This window comes from Eubalaena glacialis, chromosome 9 (genome assembly GCF_028564815.1).
Source record: "Eubalaena glacialis isolate mEubGla1 chromosome 9, mEubGla1.1.hap2.+ XY, whole genome shotgun sequence".
Classification (NCBI taxonomy): domain Eukaryota; kingdom Metazoa; phylum Chordata; class Mammalia; order Artiodactyla; family Balaenidae; genus Eubalaena; species Eubalaena glacialis.
The window spans coordinates 44,514,656-44,535,693 of record NC_083724.1 but is presented as its reverse complement, the minus strand read 5'-3'; the positions used below and the strand labels follow the sequence as shown (position 1 = coordinate 44,535,693).

At 41.3% G+C, this 21,038-nt stretch overlaps 1 protein-coding gene across 2 annotated transcripts in view; it reads right to left on the bottom strand.

Annotated features, from left to right (window-relative positions):
- Positions 1-21,038, bottom strand: part of PRUNE2 (prune homolog 2 with BCH domain) — a 198,896-nt gene that overhangs the window by 39,883 nt on the left and 137,975 nt on the right. The gene's annotated exons all lie outside the window — the stretch shown is intronic.

The window sequence follows — 21,038 nt, the reverse complement described above, 5'->3', positions numbered from 1 at the left end:
TCCCCATATCCCCTCCCTCTTGCGTCTCCCTACCACCCTCCCTACGACAATATATTTTTCTTCGTGGTGGCTTCCATGTAATTTCACTCATCTAGGGTGAATACCTCTGATGTAGGCACTAATCTAAACTTAAACATGATAAACCTTTGTGTTAAAGTTCTAAATTTAATCCCTCCCTCCCTCTCTTACTGCGACTCCTCTCCACCTCAATCTGGGTCTACCAAACATTTGGAGTTTGCTTACCTGGATGATCAGTTTCTTCAGGATTCAAGTTAAACCCCTTATTGTTAACAAAGCCTATGACGTAAACAAAATCCTGTGTCTCTAGTGATAACTGTACTTGCTTCATTTATTCAGCAAATATGTATCGAGTGTCTACTCTGTGCTAAGGATGTGGAAGAATGAAACAGACCAGCCTCGTGCTTGTGGCGAAGATGGGATGATGGAGTTAAAATAATGAGGACTGTCACCAACAATTCAGCGCTGCTCCCCTGAGAGAAGTAAATGCCTGTGTCCTTACCCGTCAACCCCACAGACCCCTTCAAAAACACAACCCCAGGGAGTTTCTTTCTCCATACACTTGTTGTGGCTTCTGCCCTATATGTTCTCTGAAATGAGTCCTGCACCCTAGTCGAAAAACAGTGAGCAAGGGGTCAGCGTGTGAGTCAAAGGCAATAAACTTATTGGCAGGAACAAGATAACCCTTGCCAGAGACGCACCGCATGGGATGCAGCAAACCAGACTGTCCAGCAATGGAGGTGGGGTGGTAGGCAAAGAGAAGGCCTGCTCTAGGCCGCAGTTTGAAAGTCCTGGGACCCAGAGGGTTAGCTGTCTAGGTTTCCCATGCTGTTGCAGTTTTTCAAATTTCCTTACAATGACCCCTTGTCATCTGAAGTAATCTGTGTGCGTTCTCTTTGACATCAACCCTGTAGTACCTGTAAAGTAGCAAAATGCTGCTGTTGAGAGCAGCTAGATTCAAATCTTAGCTCTACCCCTTACTGTGTGTCATATGGCAAGTTACTTAATCTTTCTGTGCCTCCATTTCCTCGCCAATAAAAAAGAGAGACTGTGCAATGCCTGAAAGGAACACTGAAAGAAAAAAATGTTATCGACTTTATTGTAGTTCTTTTTGCTATTATAATTGCCTTCTCCATTAGCCTTGAAGCTTCATGAGGACAGAAACCATGTCTGTCTTCTTTACTGTTACATCTCCAGCACCTGGTAGAAATAAATACCCGATAAATATGTGTTGGATTGAATTACTGAACTTGAAATCCCCTAAATGCACATGTACATTATTTTCTCTAGTTGCCTATGAGTCAACCTTAAAAAAAAAAATTTTTTTTTAAATGACATCATATCTACTTGCTTCAGAGAGCACATAAGGGTGCTGGCCTTAGCTCCAAAATAAATATGAAGGGTTTAAAAATAGACAGATAGTATCCATCTTAAAATTTGGTAGGTTTTGTTGATGTTTGTGAGTTACAGGCAACATCATGGAATAATTGAAAGGGTCCTAGATATGAGGCTATAGTCCTGGGTTACAGTTCTACGATTAGTACTGACAAGCTTATTAACCCTGAGAAAATTAGCTGACCGTCTTTGTGATTTTAAATTAAGATAATGAATACCGAATATTACAGTGACTGTGAAGAATAAACAGAATAAATAGAATACATAAGAAAATACTCTGGAAATTATAAAGCATTGAGTAAGTTTAAGGTATTGTGTTCCCTCATTTTAAACATAATAGCAGGATCAGTGATTTAATTGAAGTCTGTCATGGTTGGACAAAACATATACTAAGGTTATTAAAATTGGGGTATCAGCCTAGGTAAGGGAAAATTTCAGTGCTGCACAAATCTCCATAGAGCCTATAAGTGCCCTGGACTCACTGAAGTTAGTAAATAGAGCCTTTGTCTCTCAGTGCCCCTTTACGGCACAGAGACGCAGTTAAGAAAGTTCTAGAAAACCGGAGGCGGCATACCTGAGGGAAAAGAAAAGCTGAAGCTGTGAACAGGCAGTGATGGGAAGAGAGGGACTCACAAATCCACAGATATTACAGAAGGCCGTGGGGAGTTTTTAGGAAACCCCAGGGACAGAGAAGGAACGCTGCACCAGAACAGCCCAGAGGCAAACCTGGGAGAAACCCAAGTTATGCCCATTGTAAATACTTCAACCATATTCATACATTAGGTCTATAAATATTTGTAGAAATGAAGTGGCTAGAGTCGTTGGCGATGGAACAGCATGGAGTTTTACCAACGGGAAAGGAAGCCTCTTGGGATCTGTTAGGTAACAAATCAGTTCATAGTGAAGGTTAAGTATTTTACCTTACCCAACCGTAGTCATTACCTAATTAGGGATTTTCTCTGTACGGAAGGGAGCTACCAAACAGGCTGGGGGTGTTGTAAACACTGAGTCTGACTCTACTATGGCTGACCTCCCCAACAGATGCTTGGCTCCACGTCGCCATCTAGAGGACGGATCCAGAACTGTTTGTTTGCTAGGCGGGTTTTATAAACATTATCGCTCTTCACCAAATAGTTCTGGCTCTCCGCCTTTTGCGCACGTGTCCTCCTCTGAAATTAGGGTGGCCATGTGACTTGCTTTGATCAATGAAACGAGGGCAGAAGTGGCAGGTGTCACTTCCGGGCAGAAGAATTAGGACCAAGTGTAGGTGCCACATGCTGTTCCCCGCCTTGGTGCCTATGGAGGAGCTCAGCCCAGGGGCTGTGAGGAGCAGAGCCCCTACTGAATAAAGATCATTGGATATATGAGCAAGAAAGAAATCTTTTTGTTTTGCCCTGAGATATTGGGTTTCTGTGTTACCACATGCTAATCCAGCCCATTCTGAGTAGTACAGCTGATCTTTATTGTTTGTTTTGAAGGGAATATCTGACTGGCACTATGCCCTGATTTGGGTAACCCATTTCCCACATTCTCAACCCAGGCTCAGGTTGATGGTAAACATCTTCTTGTCTAGGTTTGCTTTAGCATTTAGGAACATTCTTTAAAATGAGGACAAAGCTCAGAAGAGCATCAAACGCTTTTCAAGCATTCTATAAACTTGAATATTAATATACCACATTTATGGGTTTTTCATAGCCACCTAGCCCTTGTCAATTTACTTAATATTTTTCTTTAAACTGACTTAACTAAGTTTGTTTTGAAAGGAAGGTTTGTTATCACTGTATATAAGGAAACTGAGAATCACTCACCTAAAATAAATAGTCACATAAATTAAATATAATCAAAATAAAACAATGCTATTAAATTCAAGGTAGAAACCCCTGGGCTCTCCCTCTGAGACTTTTATTTGCTAAAAAAAAAAAAAAAAGAGATCAGAAAGTGTCTGGCAAGGTGTAATGTCATTTATCATTATAAATCCAAAGAAATGCTATATAAGACAGAACACCCTAAAAGTAATTAATACATTTCCAAACTTGAAAGAGACCGAGGGAAATCCCCAGGTGCTGGAAATGAAGAGTTATTCTAGAAAGCTGATGAAAGGTAGCCTGCAGGATTTTGGACTGGACATAGGCCTTTGGGCCCCACAGGAGAAGTGACCTCCAGGTGCTGGAAGAAAGGCCTAGACCTGAACTTCTAAATAAGGCCGTGGCCCTTAAAAAGCGGCCCTCTTAATGAAAGAGGGATGAGAACAAACTCTATCCTCTGGCCTTGGAAAGCACAGTCTGCCTGGAATCTTGGGTGGAAAACAAAAAGCAACCTATGAGAATTAGAGACACTGCTTGTATGCCAAGTATGTCTTGATTTATATTACCTGAATGATGTAGGAAACGCAAGTCAAGAGATTAAAATTAAAATTCACCTAGGACCATTGAAGGCCTAGAGGCCTAGGGTTCCAAAAGAACCAAATACGAAACCACTTGATAGTGCTTTTACTATCTAGGATTCACTGGAAATCCACTTAGGAGAAAGAGAAAACCCTCTGAAAGGTGAACCCACACCAACACCCTCACCCACACCCACCAAACTACAAACTAAACTAAGGAAAAACACTATGGGGGATTGCCAGCAGATGCTGTAAACAGAAGAACTAGCAATAAATCTTTAAAAAAAAAAAAAACCAATATGAAAGAGATTATAATAATTAAAGAATAATTTTTAAACCTTCGTGGTGTTAAAGCACTGAGATTTGGGGTTGTTTGTCATAGCAGGCAGTGTCATTTACCCTGAGTAGCCATGCTGGTTAAAAAAGGGAACATCTAAAAATAATAGGGGCTTCCCTGGTGGTGCAGTGGTTGAGAATCTGCCTGCCAATGCAGGGGACACGGGTTCGAGCCCTGGTCTGGGAAGATCCCACATGCCGCGGAGCAACTGGGCCCGTGAGCCACAGCTACTGAGCCTGTGCATCTGGAGCTTGTGCTCTGCAACAAGAGAGGCCGCAACAGTGAGAGGCCCGTGCACCGCGATGAAGAGTGGCCCCCACTTGCCACAACTAGAGGAAGCCCTCGCACAGAAACGAAGACCCAACACAGCCAAAAATAAATAAATAAATAAATAATTTAAAAAAATAAAAAATAAAAAAAATAAAAATAAAAATAATGCAGAAGTGTTGACGATAAAGTGATATAAAAAGAAATATCAGAAAAACAATAGCCACAGGAAAGCAATTGTCACAATATTAGTAGCAAACAAAATAGACTTCAGGCAGAAAAGCATTATTAAGGCTTAAGAAAGTTATTACTTTACAATAAAAGGAGGAATTTCTCAGAAGATATATTGATCCAGAGCCAATATGCTTTTAACAACATAGGCCAAAAAATCGGATATAAATTATAAGGAGAAATTAACTTCATGGGGGGAAATTTGAATGTCTCAAGAATTTAGAAATCAATCTGAAAAAATTCATAAAGATACAGAAGATCTGAACAAAGCACTAGCATAGCTTGGTCTAATGGACAGATCCACACTCAAGAAAAATACACAATTTTTTCAAACTCATGAAAACTATATAGAATGTCTTGTAAAATACCAAAAGTCAACATTGCATGTACCTTATTTTCTGACTTCAGGGCCATATGTAAGAAATCAATCATAAAAAGACTGTTTGGAAATTTAAAAACACATCTGTAAGTAACTGAACAATAAAGCCCTACGTGTCAAAACTTGTGAAAGCAGCTAAAGAAATTCCTAGAGGAAAATAAATAGCCTTGAACTCAGATATTAGAAAAGAAAATGGATGAATTAGCTAAGGGTTCAACTCAATCCAGGAAGTCGGAAGAAGAACCGTGCTCTTAGGTGATTCAGTGCTAGTTATACTGAATCTGGGCACCCCTCTAATCACAAATACCACCAAGTGGGGAACAGTGACATAAATAGCATCTTCCAATTTGAGAATGGATCCCATGTATATTAGTAGATTTTGTGTTTCTGGTACTTCTGCTTCTTAATAAAGAAATTAGCGCGCAGTAGCACGGCGGTCCTGACACCAGAGTAAAAGACTGACCGAAAAAGGACAACTCTGGGACCTGGCTATATGCACCCTCTTGAGTTTAGACCAGGTACAAAGGTAAGCCCACTCTACATTGTATATCCTTCCAGCATTTATGAATCTGGAGGGATTTAACTCTTGTAGGATTATCCTTGTCCGAGATCAGGTTCTTTTTAATAGCGAATGAGCAGTGAACCAAGACTTAGCGCACACACAGCACTTCTGAATTCTAATGTTTCCTGGCAAGCATGCACACCCAGCAGCAGGCAGCAGCCCTTTTAGGGAATAATCATTCTTATAAGACTGACCACTAAAAAATACAGCTCCATAGAAATAGGGTAGCAGGTTAAGGTTGTTAATTGTTCTTTAGAAAAATACCATATGGTTATGCTGATAAATTTTGGGAAATGATTACATAAAGAGAAAGTTCCTTTGTGACAGAGTTCATAAGTCACTTTCTCTAGGAGTGGAGATAAAATGAAAAAAAAGAAGAAACAAAACCTTTCATGAGGTGCTTGCCTGCTTTTGTTGAGTACATAAATTAGCCCTTTAAAGACCAATGGTTGGAGAGTTGCCATTTCAGGATCCTTGTCTGATAAAGTAGGCTGCACAATTTAAGATAAGGGTACATGCCACCCTGTGTGCCCCAGAGCTCTTATCACATTACTCAACTGGGAGGCAAGGCAGAGACACTGGGGTTCACACTCAGCTTAATCAAGCTGATACCCAGGAAAGGATGGGAACTTAGGTCCCACAACAGGAAGCTGGGTTTGAGCCCATGAAATGAGGCTCTTGTCAACAATTAGCTACCCCACTGGGCCTCACTCACCCTAGAAAAGATAAGTGTGGTGACTCCTATAAGTCAGCCAGCTGAGGCAGATAAGGAAGGGGGTGAGAATAGGGAAGGTAGATGACAAAAAACTAAAGGAACACAAGCACTGGGCACTCACCCAGTTACCACCTTCTCTAGGGATTTTGCAGAACCCCACAAACCACAGCCATCTGTTCTCATGTTCTCAGAGGAGAGAAACATTATACAGTCTCCTTACGCAGGGCTGAATTCTCAAAATCTGCAGGTAGCAAAAGTCACTTGCTGTCCAAATGACCCTTGAATTATAGCATATGTGGTTTTGTATAAAATCCTTTGTAGTAAACCTTATGAGCCCTAAAGTTTGAGGAATACAGCAGGAATAGAAGGAAAGCCTAAATATCATTTAAAACATTTGCTTTTCAGATAATAATTAATTAAATCCTTGGCTATGAACAGGGCTGCATGGAGAATTCTACCTCTTGCCTGCATGGTATATATTATTCTCTTTTTCACATGTTTTCTAAAACCTTATGACATATCAATATTTGTTGTTGAGAAGATTCAATTAAATGGCATAATCTCACACTGGGAAGGGGCATACACTTGTTTCTGAAGCAAATCTACAGTTCATAACTTGGATTACTCACAGGCATTTCAAATCCAACATGTACAAAACTGAATTCAGCATCTTCCTCTGCACAGATCTGCTACATCCTACATTCTCTGTGGTAGTTTTAAAAAAATTTCCACAAATTCTTTGACATTCCTTTCAGAAGTTGGAGCCTAACCCCCCCCCCCTTTCCTTAAGTGTGGACGGAACTTGGTGACTTGCTTTTAAAGAACAGAGTAAGGTAGAAGTGACAGTGTGTGGCTTGTCAGACTAGGTCCTAAAAAGCACGTGGCTTCCTCTTTGCTCTCTCTTGGATCACTCACTCTGGGAGAAGCCTGCTGCTGCCATGTCCTAAGGATGCTCAGGCAGCCCTATGGAGAGATCCAGGTGGTGAGGAACCAAGGCTTCCTGTAAAAATCCAGGAAGGAACTGAGGCCTCCTGCCAATAGCCATGTGGGTGGGTCACCTTGGAAGCAGATCCTCCAGCCCCCATCGAGCCTTCAGATGACTGATGTCTCGACAGCAACTTCATAAGAGACCCTGAGTCAGAATCACCTAGCTAATCTGCTCTTAAATTCCCCACACAGAAACTGTGAGAGAAAAAATGTTGTTTTAAGCTGCTAAATTTCGAGATAATTTATTACACAGCAATGGTCAGCTAATACCTTCCCCATGCCAGTGAATGTCCCTACCAATCACCTGTGAGCTCCCAAACCCCCAAATTGGCGATCATTCTTAATTTCCTTCTTTTTCTAACATTCCTTCCCAATCCAGTTGACCATCCTGACCGTCCAGTCTTACACATTTGCAACCTCCTCTCCTCTTTATTTTCACTGCTAAGACCTTAGTTCAAATTCATTTTTTCCTTGCAGAAACCTGCTTCTGATTTTACTCCCCACCCCCTTCAAATTGCTAACTCAATATCTAACCATCTCAATCTAACCTTCTTGTTTCAGTCCTTTCATGTCCCCACTGTCTCAAGGGAAGGGTAATGGCTCACCAGGCTTCACGGTCTGGCCTCCCAGGCTGAACTCGAGCCTCCTCTCCCATCGCTCACTCCCCACTTGGTTCTTGCTTGTCTTCTAGAACTCAGCTTAGACATCTCAGCCACTGAGCTCATCCCCACCCCACACAGTTGGGTCAAGTCCAACAGTACCCTGAGCTCACATCAAATGGGTATTTTTCATGATTTACAACCGTCTATTCCTAACTTCTCTGGCCCCACCACCCTCCCCATTCCTCCCCACTCTCATCCCCCCTCCACACATGCACACAGAGGTCCTTGAAGGCAGGCACTCCCAATGCTTAGCCTGTGTGCTTAGCAGAGGGCCTAGCATGTGGTGGAGGTGAATAACTTAACTACTGAATAGACACCCTTATTTAGAGACGGGAGGATGCCCTGCTTTTCTAGTAGAGTGTTCCTCATAAGGTCTCACCACATATTGGAACTTGACCACTCAAATTGTCTACCAACAAATTACGTCTGATAACAAGTTAAGTTTTCTTCAAAACATAATTTAGAAATGTGAGGTGACTCTTACAGAAGTCATACCACAAAGGAGTAATTGCTCTAAACATAATAAGGTGAAGTTCACCCAGTGTAGAGTTTACAGTGCCCTCTTCCACAATGATAAAAGCGCCTCTCAGATGCTATTAGGAACGACCCGGTGGGGGTGGGGATGGGGATGGGGGTCCTGGGGGGGGGAGGGGGATGGGCGTGCTAAGTAAGGATGAGGTTCTCGAGAAATGAGGAGGAAGAGAAATGGACGACCGTTTGTCTTCAGAAATGAAGAGTCTTTAGGGCGAGAGTCAGCAGCTCCTGTAGGATGACCAAGTGACCAGAGTCTCAGCACAGACTCCTGCAACCCTGCCCACCCCCCACTTCAGCAGCTCAGCACCTCCTGGAATTTCTCTTTTGTGCAGATGAGTCTGTAGATGCCTCCCTGCCCTACCATCCTGCCCGAGGGGATATGCTCACAAGGATTCCTCTCCCCAGCAGTGCAATGCAATGGCTGCACTGCCTTGGTTTTACTTCCCCTCAGTCGCTCAAGAGTGTGGACAGTCTGGCACCAGAAATACAAACAACAGGGGCCTACAGAGACACTCTTCCAACTGCTGCTCAAGCAGTTATATTTGTTGATCCCTAGGGCATGGCAGGGGAGTTAAGTCTTTGACTTCTCTAGAGCTGGGGTCAGCAAAGTTTTTCTGTAAAGGGCCAGATACTAAATTTGTTAACGTTTTGCAGGCCACACAGTCTTTATCATAACTAGTCAACTTTGCTGTAGCACAAAAATAGCCATAAGATATGTAAATGAAGGGGCGTGGCTATGTTCCAATAAAACTGGGTAGAAAAACAGGTGGCCAACTAACTAGATTTGACCTGGAGGCCATAGTTTGCTGACCCCTGTTCTAGATGAAAACAACTTGAATACAATTTCATTTCTCAAAAGGGAACGCTCTTACACTGTTGGTGGGAATGTAAATTGATGCACCCACTAGGGAGAACAGTATGGAAGTTCCTTAAAATACTAAAAGTAACATTTCTCCAAAGAAGAAATACAGATGGCCAATAGGCACATGAAAAGATGCTCAACATCACTAATTATTAGAGTAATGCAAATCAAAACTACAATGAGGTACCACCTCACACCAGTCAGGATGGCCATCATTAAAAAGTCTACAAATACCAAATGCTGGAGAAGGTGTGGAGAAAAGGGAACCGTCCTACACTGTTGGTGGGAATGTAAGTTGGTGCAGCCACTGTGGAAAATGGTATGGAGGTTCCTCAGAAAACTAAAAATAGAATTACCATATGATCCAGCAATCCCACTCCTGGGCATGTATCTGGACAAAACTATAATTCAAAAAGATACATGCACCCCTATAGTTCATAGCAGCACTATTCACAATAGCCAAGACATGGAAACAACCTAAATGTCCATCGACAGAGGAATGGATAAAGAAGATGTGGTACATATATACAATGGAATACTACTCAGCCATAAAAAGAACGACATATTGCCATTTGCAGCAACATAGATACAACTAGAGATTATCACACTAAGTAAGTCAGAAAGAGAAAGACAAATACCATGTGATATTTTTTATATGTGGAATCTAAATATGACACAAATGAACCTATGTGTGAAACAGAAACAGAATCACAGATATAGAGAAAAGACTTGTGGTTGCCAAGGGGGAGGGGTTTGGGGGAGGGATGGAGTGGGAGGTTGGGGTTAGCAGTGCTTTTATATATAGAATGGATAAACAACAAGGACCTACCTACTGTATAGCACAGAGAACTGTATTCAATATCCTGTGATAAACCATAATGGAAAAGAATATATAAAAAAAGAATGTGTATATGTGTGTGTGTATATATATATGTATGTATGTATAACTGAATCACTTTGCTGTACAGTAGTAATTAACACAACATTGTAAATCAACTATACTTCAATTAAAAAAAAAAAAACTAAAAATAGAGTTACCATATGGTCCAGCAATCCCACTCCTGCGTATATATCCAGAAGAGACAAAAACTCTAATTCGAAAAGATACATGCGACCCAGTGTTCACAGCAGCACTATTTACAATAGCCAAGACATGGAAACAACTTAAATATCCAATGACAGATGAATGGATAAAGAAGATGTGGTATATATATATATATATATATATATATATATATACAATGGAATCTTAGCCATAAAAAAGAATGAAATAATGCCATTTGCAGCAACATGGATGGACCTAGAGATTAGCACACAGAGAAAAACAAATGTCATAATACAAATGAACTTATTTTCAAAACAGAAATAGACTCACAGACATAGAAAACAAACTTATGGTTACAAAAGGGGAAGTGGGGGAGGGATAAATTAGGAATTAGGGAGTAACAGATATACACTACTATGTGTAAAATAGATAAACAACAAGGACCTACTGTATAGCTCAGGGAACTATATTCAATACCTTGTAATAACCTATAATGGACAAGAATCTGAAAAGGAATACATATATATATATTCAGATATGTATATATATGTCTATGTATATATGTCTGTGTCTGTCTGTGTGTGTGTGTATATCTGAATCACTTTGCTATACACCTGAAACTAACACAACATTGTAAATCAACTATACTTCAATTAAAAAAAAAAAAAACAAAGACCTTGGGGGAAGTATCTAACCCAATCTTTGAGAGCTTCTTGCCATTTCTCTCTTTGGGAGATAAGAGTGCTTTGCACCATTTTGCCCTCAGCTTTGAACCCTAGTTGTCTATTTAACTGAATAAACTAAAGGAAATATAGTCTAATTTAATATTCCACTAAAGGAATTTTTCCAAATAATTTATTATTTTTTTGAAAAAGTATAAAGGATAATCTAAATGCTCAGCAGGGGAGTGATTAAATACAACATGAAATTCATCACTGTATATCAATGCAAAAAATTTCTAAATGTATTGACATGCATGGGATGGCATCTAAGGTATACTTAATAAATCAAATTACAAGGTGGTATGTTTAGAATGATGTAATTTGTATAAAGTTATGCACATTTATACATATGTTTAGGCACAGACAATATCTAGAAGGATAGAAATTATTAATTTCTATTAATAATTTAATTAATTAATAGGGGCTATGTATAGGGAGCAGTTTAGGGAGAAAGGGATTTTTTACTTTTTATTTATTTACTCTTCTGTGTTTTTTCAATTTTTAAAATACCAGCATGGGCAACAGTTTAAGATAAAGAGGTAATTTAAATATAATAATATTTAATATTTAATAATATAATAATAATAATATTCTCTATGAGTTTCTAGAAATCCTCACTTGGACAATTTCCAGCTGACATTAGAAAGAATTAAGTGCTTCGTCAGTAGTAATTTCAGTTGTTTATCAGCAGCAATAGTATGCTGTCACGTCCCACTGCCATATTATCAGGGCTTTCGATGTTTTCCAAATTAAAGTAGGGAGGAGCTGGCATAGAAAGCTGAAATATTAGCATCACTGAAGAAAGGGAGGAGTTTAGCCTTTGATAAGCGGGCCTTGGCAGAGGGGCGGCTACCCCCTTGGGCCACATGTCTGTCATATCCCTTCATCCTCACCAGTATCTTCTGAAGGTCTGATCTCTGCAAGCCAGTGGGTATATTAAAATAAATAAGCCACAGCCACTACCTCCTCCTCATGGCGATTGCTGATTCATTTATCTTTTGCAGTAGGTTGTTTTAAATTTATCTAATTCTACACTTTTGCAGTCTGTATCTGCACTCTATCTTTTAATAGTTTCTCTTTTTCCAGTCGTCTGTTCTTTTCACTTTGGTTCCTTTTATTCTCTCTTTATTTTCTTAGATTTGCTGCTTTCTATGTTTCAGTTTTGAATTTTGTTTCCTAAAACAATATTTTTCTAGGTTCTGAAAATTTTACCATTTTATTTATGTTCTTTTTTCCTTAAAGAAAAAAACCCTCCTTGATTCTATGTAGTATCTCTGTCTTTATACTTTATACGTTTGAAATAACATTGTGTGTTTTGTTTTGTTTCTTAAATAAATTTATTTATTTTTTATTTTTGGCTGCTTTGGGTGTTCGTTGCTGCGCACGGGCTTTCTCTAGTTGTGGTGAGCAGGCTTCTCATTGCGGTGGCTTCTCTTGTTGCGGAGCACAGGCTCTAGGTGCGTGGGCTTCAGTAGTTGCAGTGCATGGGCTCAGTAGTTGTGGCTTGTGGGCTCTAGAGCGCAGGCTCAGTAATTGTGGCACATAGGCTTAGTTGCTCCACGGCATGTGGGATCTTCCCGGACCAGGGCTCGAACCCGTGTCCCCTGCATTGGCAGGAGGATTCTTAACCACTGCACCACCAGGGAAGTCCCAACATTGTGTTTTTGATAGCATCCTTTTAAGGCATCATTTTGTTTTCTGTTTGCCAGATGAAGAAACTGGGGCAGAGAATAAAAACATTTTCATCTGGATGGGCCAACGGTTGGCTCCTAGAGGGTCAGCTGGTATCCTGTGCCCCACAGAATCCCTGGGGGGCTGAGAGCACTGCCTGGCAGCTGGCACCCAGTGAGCTTTTGTTGAATAAATACATGCTGGAAGCTCCAGAATTCTGTGCCTTCGGTAACATCACCCCATTTTTATTTTCTGTATTTCCTTCCTGGTGGCCCAATTGTTCCTTGCTTTCCTTGAGCATAAAGTTCCTTTATATTTTCATTCCCACACAGTCCCTGGCTGTGGTTGAAAATGGAGTCACCTCTCGGACCCCAGGGACCCCAGGAAGCGGGCGGATTTCTGGAATCTACTCCCGCTATCAGCGCCCCATGAGCTCAGGCCTGTGACTGACAGGGACAGACACAGAAACGGACACATGAGGAGGACTTGTGCCTGAGGGTTCCAAACCATCCTGCTGGCAAAAGACACACAGAAGGGGTGCTTCCGGTCATTTGTTTCAGCCAGTGCTTCCCAAAGCCTGTGCCCAGAGGAGAGGGTCTACAGACCCTGAAGGAGGGCTCTGTACCCAGTGAGCTTGGGAAACACCGAATAGTCTGCCCTCCTTTCGGGACTTTATAACGCATGTGAACTCATCATAGACTCTGAGATGTTCTACAGAAGGTAAAAATGTTTGATTTTGTTTACCTCGTTTTTGACCAAGGAATCTTTTTTTCTTCTTTTCCCTTCCTTCCCTCCTTCCTTCCTTCCTCTCGTAACATGTTAATACAGAACAAAATTTGGGAAGCACAGCTCTGAGATATAACCCAGTGAGATGTGTGGGCCTCTCTGAACATCTGCACATCTTGGCCTACATCTACCAAGAGTCTAGCAGATGCAGCCTGAATTCCTGTATGCTTTCTCCTCTTCCAGAAAGAGTACAGGATAGCAACTAAAGTCTCAGACTCTGGAGTCAGATCACCTGCACTTGAATCCTACTCTGACCTTTTTAAATGTGTGACCTTAGGTAAGATGCAGAATTCCCCTCTGTGTCTCAGTTTCCTCATCTGTAAATGGGGAAACTATCAATACCTACTTCAGGGGCTGTTGCAAGGTTTAAACGAGTTGACTTAAGTAAGGGTAGAGAGTACTGCCTGGCACATCTTAGCTGATGCTACAGGAGGGTTAGATATTGCTGCTGTTATTGTTTCAGTAATTCTGCTAAAAATTAGAATAGAAAAGTGGTTTTCAAAGGCAGTACCTCAGGTCACAAGAGCATTTTTTTTGCAGAAATAGAAAACTCCATCCTAAAAATCATATGAAATTTCAAGGGGTCCCAAATAGCCAAAACAATCTTGAAAAAGAAGAACAAATTTGGATGTATCACACTTCCTCACTTCAAAACTTATTACAAAGCTATAGTAATCAAAACAGAGTGGTACCACCATCAAGACAGAAACAAAGACCAATGGAATAGAATAGAGAACCCAGAAATAAACCTACACATATATGGTCAAATGACTGACAAGGATACCAAGACCATTCAATGGGGCAAGGACAGTCTCTTCAACAAATGACACTGGGAAGGACTTCCCTGGTGGCGCAGTGGTTAAGAATCCACCTGCCAATGCAGGGGACACGGGTTCGAGCCCTGGTCTGGGAAGATCCCACATGCTGCAGGGCAACTAAGCCCGGGCACCACAGCTACTGAGCCTGTGCTCTAGAGCCCTCGAGCCATAACTACTGAGCCCATGTGCCACAACTACTGAAGCCCGTGTGCCTAAAGCCCGTGCTCTGCAACAAGAGAAGCCACCGCAATGAGAAGCCCGCACACTGCAACGAAGAGTAGCCCCCGCTTGCGGCAACTAGCAAAAGCCCACGTGCAGCAACGAAGGCTCAACGCAGCCATAAATAAATAAATAAATAAATAAATAAAATTAAAAAAAAAACAAAAAACAAATGACACTGGGAAAACAGGATATCCACATGCAAAAGAATGAAGGTGGATCCTTACCTTACACCATATACAAAAATTATCTCGAAATGGATTAAAGACCTAAAAGTAAGACCTAAAATTATAAAACTCCTAGGAGAAAACATAGTGGGGAAAGCTTCATGACATTGGATTTGGCAATGATTTCTTGGATGTGACACCAAAAGCACAGCCAAGAGAAGCAATACTAGATAAACAGGACTACATCAAACTGGAGGCAGAGTTGGCTGCATACTCAACTCCAGGGCAGCTCCAGTGTCCCTAATCCCCATTCCTGACTCTTGTTCTTATTTCCTCCCTCTTGCCAGTGGTTAGGGTGTAACAGATCTAGGTTAGCTGATGTCTTGGCAATGGGAAAATTCTGAATCACACTTCAGGTTTCAGTGTTCTTTGGGGACTCTGGACTCCCTTAGATCCCCAATTCAAAGCTGAAAAGAAGTTCCTTCATACCTCTATCCCCAACCTTATTCTCCTGCAAGGAGTTTCTCCTTAGACTTTCAGACCACAGACAACTAAGAAGAACCAACGCTCACAAATAGGGAGGCAAGGTGGGGTCAATAGGATCAACCCCCCTCTGCCTCTTATTAACCATGGAACTGCGGTAAAGTTAGCTGACCTCCCTAAGACTTAGTTTCTTCACCTGCAAAATGAGTATTATACGAGGAATAGCGTGAGATTTCAAAGATAATGAGTAAAGTGTTTGGCAAAAGTTCTACTATTTAATATTACTCTTACTATTATTAGAAGATTTGGGGCTCAACTAGGCCTGCCATATTCACCGTGAATCTCCAAGGTGGTCATGGAACCCCTGAAGTGACCCTTAGACTCAACATTTTTTTTTTTTTCCTAGAAAGCCTGTTTATTGATTATTCTCTCCATGTATGTTTTAGTAAGTGGTGATACTCTCGATCAAGGAATCCATTATTAACCTAATTTTCTAATGGAGGAAGAGGTAAAAGATACTTATCACCTTCTATGGAATCTATCAACTTAAGACCAAAATTAACAGCAATAAATTTGGAAACAGTAAAATTTTTGGTTTGTATTTCATGGATGGTGCTGCTGTTTCAACCTTATAAAGTAAAGTTGTCTGCTTTCCAAATTCCAAAAATTACCATACTCCCCCCCCCCTTACCATACTAACCAGTGCCCTTTGGTTTCTTTAGGACAAGGAAGGGCTAAAGGGTTGATTATGGATATACAATTTTGAGTTGGGACCTTTCACACATACAAATCACACTGAGCGGCCATTTACTTTACAGAGCAGTTTAAAGATTGCGCATTAGCCAAATTAACTTGTTCCACCCACCCTACTGGAGGAGAAAAAACCCAACACCCATAAAACTACTTCACTTGATGGCATGTGCCCGTAGACTCAACACTGAAGAATGACAAATGAAGTGTGGGGCTGGCCGACAGGAATTCCCAGCACATTCTCTGTTATGGGCTGGATTCCTGCCCCCGCCTCCCAAATTCATGTGTTGAAATCCTAACCTCCAGTACCTCAGAATGTTGAGTGTACTTGGAGATAAGGTCTTTAAAGAGGTAATTAAGTTAAAATGAGGTTATTAGGGTGGGCCCTAATCTGATATGACAGGTGTCCTATTATATAGGAGGAGATTAGGACACAGGCACGCACAGAAGGAAGACCAAGTGAAGACAAGGGGTGAAGACAGCCATCTACGAGCTAAGGAAAGAGGCCTCAGAAGAAGCCAATCCTGCCGACACCTTGATCTCGGAATTTTATCCTCCAGAATTGTGAAAAAAATGAATTTCTGTTATTTAAGCTACCCAGTCTGTGGTACTTTGTTATGGCAGCTCAAGCAAATGAATACAGCATCTGATCTCCTTCATCAGCAGTTTCAAGGAGGAGAATCTCAGCTATGGAAGGAGTATATCAGGCCTTCCGTTCTTCCTTCCTACTAGAAAGCCCTTCTACTGCTGCCTGACAAATCTAGAGGGAAGGAGAGAAGCCCAAGTCAGGTCCCTCATGGCTGAAAGAAGCCATCACCTTTATTTACACATGCCCCACTGTACAGTATAATCACATTCTATGAAGCTAATTTATGAGACTTGATTAATTTTGTACTCTCCTCAGGGATATAGTCAGTAATCATACAGCTATGCCAACTTCACAAGGAGAGCTGATTCTTTTAGCTATTCCTTTTACATTGGTATGCCTTCATTGTATAAATGTAGACAGCTATTTAGGGAAAAAATGTGCTTATGATTTTAAATAATCGTTGTTCACAGAATTATGGCATTATATAGGATTCCAAGACTCTGGTATATGACTCACATTTTCTAGTTACCAGGTCCCTGCTGGTAAATAAACGTTAGTATTGGGAAATAAAATTAACAGCCTAAGACCAGCCACCTACGACCAAGCAAATTAGAAAAAGCCTTGAGTCTATAAACTGTTAAGTGTATGAAAATTTTGGTTAGAAGCTTCAGTCTCAGTTATATCAAGAACATGATTCAGTTATATCAAGAACATGACCTGTGATCGTCCCTGAACTTAGTCTAATCAACAAAGAAAACTTCCCCACAGCTAGCCCAGGAATGGGGCTTTACTCCATCCCAAGCTTTCTTTCTTTCAGTTATCAATACCTTTCCAGAGATCAATAATCTCTAGCTATCCTCTCATCTCCATTTTACCTGCCCTCCTAACCGATCTTGTGCACAGCTGCTCTCCTGAGATCACATTATGTTGGTTTTACTCCTGTTTTGTTTTAGAAAGAGCTATTTCTAAAACTTCCAACTTCATCAACCCTTTCCTGGGTGTTTCTGGGAGTTGGACATAGAAAAATGTAATTGCTTAAGTGGCAACATTTTTATTCTTCTCTTGCTTCATGGGCAATGGTAGCTTTATGAATGGGGTTTCCATATTGGATTTGGACAACAGTAAATCCTGTTTTTGAGGGCACTATAGGAAGCCTATGTTCCTTTCTGAATTTTTGGATTGGAGGGACTTTGAAAGATATCTGTCTCCAGGCAAAACTACCCCTAAACAATTCTGATTATCCCCCCTAGGGTTTCCAAACCAGTTTCCCATAAGCCTTGATAGATGTAGATTCTCTGGTACTCACTGTTTGTTTCCCAGGTTATTATTCTTTCAGGTAGGAATTTAACAAACGGTTCAGTCCTAGAACCATGTGGAAAGTGTTAGTCTGGGGGAGGGTATATTACTAAGAGAATGGTTCAGACACACATTCTGCGTGTGTCTGAGAATTTAAAATCTAGGAGAATAAAGAGGAAAAGACATACAAGTTTACACAAAACGGTAGGGTAAAATCCATGAGTGATAATCATGGGGTTTCAGAGATAGGAGTAGTTCCTCCAAATGTGGGCAGAGTGGATAAACCTGGAAGTCTCCAGACAACAGGTAGCAGTTTTGGGGCTGGATCTTGTGGATAGGCTGGGGAAGGAGTGGGGATAGATGACATCTGAGCTCCCCTGTTCCCCTTCTCCCTTCTTTGTCCCCAGCCCCCATGCCCACTGTCAAGACTCATTCTGATTTCTACTCTATGAGTCAGAATCTTCTTGGCACTTGTCAGGGGCACCATTCGGCCTGATCCCTGTCCTTAAACTGCCACTGCCTAGGAAGGAAGGGAATGACGGGAAGAAAAAGTCACCATCCTCTTTACATCCCACTCCGTTAGGTCCACCTCAGTAGATCTAGAGGCTTGCAGCCCTGCGCTCTTGCTAACAATGGAAGTGTCGTCATAGAAACCATGGCCCAGCGTTGGGACCGTGACCTGATGCTGACTAATCAGATGTGGGTTTAGCTTTCTGAAAGTGCTCCTGCCAAAGCTCAGTCTATCTTGTTCAGATGAGAGAGCTTCACGCTTTTGTCACCTTGCTTATATTAACTTATATCGAGGGCAGCAAGGCTGCAGATTCTCAGTCATGAGGAATGAAATGATACCCTATCACAGGGTGTGCCAATTCTTCACTAGGCACCTCCTCAGAAGATTCTTATCTCCCTCAGTTTTCAAGCACTATGCCTTTCTTCCACGTCTGCAGTTCTGTAATCGCCTCTCTTCTTTCCATCCTAGGCAGGGTCAGTCCCTTCTATTTCAGGTGGACTACCACCTCTCATCTTGCCTCCCATCTCTCCCACACCATCGCCAGTCTACTGCCAATCCAAACCCCCAACTCATAAAACACTGGCTTCCCACTGCCAACACATTTCATACAAATTTCTTTGACCCTCAGGGCTTTCCACCATTTAGATCAATCCACCACTAGCATCCCCCAATACTCTACCTTTCAGACAACATGAGCTCCTAGTTTCCCAAGTCTTGTTGACAGTCCTCTTCCCTCTCTTGGTGTATATTCCCTTCTGCTGAAATGTTCCTTCCCCCAACTACTGAATCCACCTCATCCATGAATCCTGTATTTACTCCTCTACAATAAAGGAGGAGCAAGGCTCTCCCAACTTGGAGGGCCCAGAGCCCCTCAGTTCCACCTCTTATGGAATTGACTTTACTCCGCCTTTTGCAAGCCATTTGTTTTGCCTTTGTATCACATGCAGTCTTTAGGGGTAGACAGCATCTTGTTCATAATAAATGCACAAGCTCTGAGAATAGAGTCCAGTTTCATTTCCCCCAAATTTCTAAGGGTTGTAAAGGAATTAGGAAATGCTACCTTACCCTTAAAATAGAAGAGTAGTAGCGTTTTTTGTGTGTTTTTTTTAAGCTCTGAGAAATGTAAATGCACGGGCCAGGTTTTGCTAAGGGCTTCTCAAAGGCCTGGGGTGAAAGGAAATAGCATGAGACCAAGAGCTGGCCACCTGGGTTCTGATCGTGGCCCAGCCACTGACTGTGACCTTGAGTCAATCTCTCACTCTAACTAGAGCTCATTTGCTTGCTTATAAACTGAGGAAGTGAGTCAAAATGAATTCTACAATTTGTTTCACCTTATCTTACCTTAGCAATTGAAACTCAGGATGCAAGAATAATATGGAAAATCACACAACTATCAAAACCCCAGGCAAATGGCTTAACAGAGCCTTCAAATGATCATGGTGTTCAGACAGGGGTATCCATTCCTGCCTCTTCTCCTGCAACCCTTTTGCACACCTATCCACCACTACCCCATGACTCCTGCCATTATTAATCCAGAAAAAAGCTGTACCCAAATGTTCTTTGTCAACTCTGATACAGACAGGATACCAGGGACAGAATCTGTCCTTCACTACTTTTCCCTCTGCCCCTTCTCATCCCTTCCCCTCTCCCCCAACTATCCTACTGACTAGAATGGATAAGGAATTGAGAACCCATCCCAAATTCAAATACTACCCTAGCAGGAAGTTGATTCGAGTAAAGCCACTGTCTGCAAAATCTTGGCATGTCAAAGCAATTCCAGGCTAGCGAAGAAGAAAAAAATAAGCTTTTATTTGCTGTAGGTGAACTCAAGCTTTCCTGTCATAACCTATATTGAGTACCTGAACCTATGTGCAAACCCCGCACTGTCTTCTAGCTTGCTAGAAAGTATGAAGTCTAAAGATCAAAAAAGTATCGTGATCCTTTATTTAATAAGAGATAAATCCTTCCCTGAGTACAAAGACATTCAAGAATGAAAAACCAAATGGAAATTCACTGGAAAGTACCAAAGAGAGCCCTAACCATTGGGAAAAAGTTAATTTGACTTCTTGTTAATAGGAAGGAGAATCTGGCTCATTACCCTTAAGCACCTATGAAGCTTTAGATCTTATTTAGGATATAAAGGGTAACTTTGCATTACAAAGCGAAATCTCCTGGGGATGTTTAGGTGCTGCTGACTGTGCATGACAACAGCCACGTCTTGTTTATTTGTCTTTGAGTTGCAGAGCAAGGTCCAAGCCATTTTAAAGTACAGAGCTTTCACTAGCCTGCATAAGTATAATTTACTGATAGAGATACTTCCGGAAAGGCACTTTCTTTCTCCCAGATAATTTGTCTCTTTAAATTAACAGAAAGGTCATGGATCTTTTTTTTTAATTACCAGGAAGTTTAATCTAATAATTCCAGTTTTTACATTCTGTGAATATCATCAATTATGATTTTAAGAAAACTTTCATCAAATGAACATTTTGAAGTGGACTCATTCAGTGGCAGCTTCTATTTTTCTCTCTAGGAGGGGGTCGGGGGACCATCTGGTGGGAAATGAGCCCAGAAGCTGTGCTCGAATAGCAGTTTACATAAGATCCACAGCACATCAACAGTTCCTATGAAAGAAGGGGGGCAGTTTATAGA